Source organism: Artemia franciscana, chromosome 16 (genome assembly GCF_032884065.1).
Source record: "Artemia franciscana chromosome 16, ASM3288406v1, whole genome shotgun sequence".
NCBI lineage: Eukaryota > Metazoa > Arthropoda > Branchiopoda > Anostraca > Artemiidae > Artemia > Artemia franciscana.
The window spans coordinates 9047652-9052259 of record NC_088878.1 but is presented as its reverse complement, the minus strand read 5'-3'; the positions used below and the strand labels follow the sequence as shown (position 1 = coordinate 9052259).

At 34.5% G+C, this 4608-nt stretch overlaps 1 long non-coding RNA gene across 1 annotated transcript; it reads right to left on the bottom strand.

The window, feature by feature from the left end:
• Positions 1–3019: 3019 nt before the first annotated feature.
• LOC136036864 (uncharacterized) lies at positions 3020–4312 on the bottom strand. The gene is made up of 2 exons (XR_010619796.1): positions 4178–4312; positions 3020–3130 (listed from the first exon to the last, which is right to left on the bottom strand). It is a non-coding gene; the product is annotated as an uncharacterized LOC136036864 (long non-coding RNA).
• Between the last annotated feature and the right edge of the window lie 296 nt (positions 4313–4608).

Here is a 4608-nt window from a genome sequence, read left to right as displayed (position 1 = left end):
TGGTTTCAAGTTAAGACATGTATTTTGGTAAAGAAACAGATCATAGCCCGATAAATCGGGAGGAGTGGAAGCACTGTCCCAGGTTTAACCCATAAAAGATAACAACAAATATTTATCCGGCCACGTGACACTTAAAAACGCAATGGATAACTAAGGTTGCCACTAGACGAAAAATTTCGTAACGTCCAGACTCTTACAAACGTAACTTTTTCATAACTTTTGACAAGAAGTACTCTTTTCAAGGCAGGGTTCCTTCAATTCGATATTAAAAGCAGCGCTTAGAGGAAGGGGGAGGGGCAGTTGTTGCCTTTATGTTTTGAAAATATCTTTTTATATAATCTAATAAAAAAAACTTCAAATTTTAATAAGTACCTTTTTTGAGTTTTAAAAATTTGATCAATTTTTTTTAAATTAATTTAAAAAATGAAAACTCCCTCCTCCTTCCTAGATTTTAATGAATTGAACCTTTTTAAGTTTTGAAGAATAAACAGCCGTGCATTTAAAAAAATTGAGTTGATTCAGATGCTATCTGGCTTTTTCTCTCGAGCAATTTTGAATGACACTTTGTTCTCACGCAAGAAAAATAAAAAAAGCCATTAAATGGATCTTCATTTACCTTTCTCAAACACCCCCCCCCTGAGAATGTGGAGGAATAAAATAAATCAGGTTCTATAATGCACAGGTAACATTTGCTAAAGTTTTTCCAAGATTTGTCTTCGTTTGTTTCTAATATGTCATTTATTTCGCTGTAATTTAACATAATTTAAAGAAAAAGACAAGTAAAAATTACATTTTATTGAGCAGAATATAGATAAACAGCTCAACTAATTCACTTTGGACTGAATTTAAAACTTGTTTTTATCCAGATATAAGACAACACATATTAGATACTCTTAAAGCGAAGCAAAAACAAGCAATTTGGGGACAAAGGTAACTTGGAAGTTTACTCTTTCTTCTTTCTTGCTTTCCTTACAAGGGTATCCGGAATGTCCCAAGAGCTTGAGCCAAAAATCGCCCATTTGACATGCAAAAGATCAGAAAGAGTTTTCAGATTGAGTCTATTGCAGAGTTTTTTAAATCTTTTTAAAAAATTTTAAAATTCTTTGAAATTTTTAGATCAGAAAACTGACACTCTGTTCCAGCAATGGAATTCCAGTATTCTCCATCTTTTAACTTGTCAAAATAATTTCAAAAATTAACTACAGACAGATTAAAATCTAAATCTGACTCACATATGTCGTCCCTATGAGGGAAAGCATTCTGTAAACATCTTAAACAGAGGAACGATTGACTTTTACCGCCCGGACTTTGCAACACTTGCAGATAGACTTTAAACTAAATCTAAAAAACGGTCTTTTGAGGTGATTCACAATTGTATCTCGACCTGCAGCTTGGCATAAAATACTAAACAGCTTTTTTCTACTCTTGCACATAGCGCTCCTTGACTGCACCGTTTCTGGTGCTTTCAAGCTCGAATAGTTGAAATTCTGCACAAAAATGTATATTTTGTATATTCCTAAAGTTATGAGGATCTGAAAAATCAATTGTAAGTGGAACCTGACCAAACCAAAATACCAACTAAATATTTATCAGAATATGACTACAAAGAAGTTTCAACTGAACCGAAGCAAATTGTCTCCGTGTACAAACAATGGTACGAACGAGGCAACCTTGACGGCACTCCGTTTCCATGCTTAGAAGCTGTTTCCAATTTTTACACTAGATTCGATTACCTTAGAATGGCTTGAAATCAAATATGTGTTAGCTATTGTCTTGTTACCAACATGCTACGCCATCTATTATTGAACAAGATTTTATCAAACACATGATGATTTCGCGAACAAAATGATGAGTAGTGTCACCATCAGATGTTACAACCATTATGGTTGCAGGGGTAGTCGCACTCTAGTAAAGGACGAAACACAGCCCGTAATAACTGAAATATTAAATAAAATGCAATTTTTGACGAAAACGACATGACCACAGTAACTAAAATTTTATCCTTAAGGACTTTTTTTCATTTATTTAATTTCTTTCATTAGTTTATTTAATTTTCATTTCTATGGTCCAGAGCTTAGGGTGCTTTAATACGCTTATGCTCAAATTCGACTAGTTACACTTAAAAACCATCTATCCTTTTGACTACATCGTTAGTAACGAGATAGAAATATAGAATTAATCAAGTAAAAAGAATAATGTGAAACGTTGTATGCTAATAAAGTTAAACTGAGCAAACAGTTATCTCATAAAATATCACTGTTTCGAGTCTGTTTTTTTTTCTTAGCTGATTAAAATTTCAGCTTTTGTGTCCATGTGAAGCAAATTTAATGAAGTCAATTTAATAAAAAGAAAATAACTTGGATTTTTACCAGGTAGTATATATGAATACCACTGGCCATAATTGGGGGAGGGGGATTTTTTACAAGATATTTTTCGGAATTCCCCTCTCATATTCAGAAAATTCTATTCGTGATATTATCATTAAAAAGGGGTTGTTTTTGTAGTATTTTTGTTAAAGCAATTGAAAAGACAACGAAATTCCCTCCTGGCCTCTGAAAGACACTCTTTTGCTCCCCCTCCCTTCTCCCAGGGGCGTGTTCAGAATGTTATTGTGAAAGGGGGGGTAGTTAAAAAAAACATCGGAAATTTGATGAAACGCATTGCGTTACAGTTTAACGAGTCAAACAAAAATATCGGGGTACGGAACCCACTGATCCGGCCTTTTCCCCCTAATATTCATGAATTGACCCTCTTGATGAATACGAGTGGTATCAACTGGTGGAATGACATTTTTCATAGCAAATGACCGTATTTTCTTGGGTATTTTTGTAAAACAAATTGAAAAACAAGAAAATTATCCTTTCTGATTTAAAAAATACTTTGGAGATTCCATCTCATGCGCAAATTTGGACAGTCACTCCTCACTAGTGAAAACACAGTTCGTTGTTGCCTCCTCTCATTGACCCAAAGTCAATACTCGACACACTAACAAGTTCGAGCCACAGAGATGCAGAACGAATCGATTTAGACATACTTTTATTCCGTTTTATACATGCTTACTTTGAACAATAATTAAATAATACAATTACAGTTCAACTTCATGTACGGTTCATATAGCCATCCACCACTCCTAAAAAAAAGAAAAGTAATGAAAGTAAAACTCAAATAAAATTTAAATTTCCGACAAATTAAATCGAATTACGTAACACCGAATTGAGGCTTAAATTAGCTAGTTTAAACATTATCCTTTAGAATCAATTTAAACTGTAACTTCTTACAGTACATCATGTTTCACTGCATATTTAATCTTTACTGAAGCTAATGTGATCGAGGTCAATTTTACGAGACTATGTTAGGTACTTTTTGTAACCTTTGCCTGTTTTAGCACAGAGGGGATCTAAAAAGTTTTTAAAAATTTTGTGAATGAAAAGGATGGGTTTACCGTGTTGGCCTGTGTTAATCCTAAAGGTGAGTATCCCCCCCACTGGTTGTATACATGGGTACTAGGATGAACGAAAATTTCCTCGAAACGGTTCCACTAGGTGTAAAGGCTTTCCGTGGCGAATAAGGATGGATGATGCAGGATGTATTTTTCAAATGGATGCAAGAAATATCGGGATTTAAAATAAGAGCTCTGAGTCACAATGTCCTTCTAAATATCAAAATTCATTAAGAATCGATCACCCACTCGTAAGTTATAAATACCTAATTTTTTCTAATTTTTCCTCTCCCTTCAGCCCCCCAGGTGGTCGAGTCAGGGAAAACGACTTTATCTAGTCAATTAGTGCAGCTCCCTGACACAACTACCAATTTTCATCGTCCTAGCACGTCCAGAAGCACCAAACTTGCCAAAATACTGAACCCCACCCTTTTTTTAACTCTTTTTTACTGAACCCAAAAATTGTCCACAATAATTATTCCTGGGGAAATTTGCAGTTAGAATAGAATTGTTTGAGGGAAATTTCCCCAACGAGGGATGGGTATTTTACAAGGGAATGACTTTCCATGCAGGGAATGAATTTTCAACAGAGGGGAGCTAGATATTCCGGCATTATTTAACAACGATCAGAAATTAAACTTAAAAAAAAAGCTTTAAGAGAGGTCCCTCTCTTCTATACCTTGAGTTTTATTAAAAGAGTAATAAATGATTAAATCAATTAAAAATGTAATCACTTACCTAGAATACAAGAAAAAAAATTCTTGAACTCCTTCACAAAAAAGCCACATAACAAAAATGCTGAACAACCACAGCTACTTTCAATGCAGCGTAGGCGGCTGCCTCTGAAAAACAAAACGAAAAGTTTAAATTATGTACGAAGAATGGCCGACTCAAGGAATATAGATAACAGGTAATCAATTAAAATACCAATAAGAGCATCAATTGTCACCAGACCAAAGAAATTCGTCAGAAGTGGTAGACCTTTGCATAGGGGAGGAGTGTAGAATGACAAAAAGAGTATGTTTTAATGGCCTAAATGTTTCTATGGGGGAATATTAGAGGATCGGGAAAGGGCTCATTAGAACAAAAAGTATAAGTGCATTTTTAACTGTCGGGGCATGTGTATTAGACATTCTAAAAAGGGTGTTAAAAAACTCACATCTGGCAAA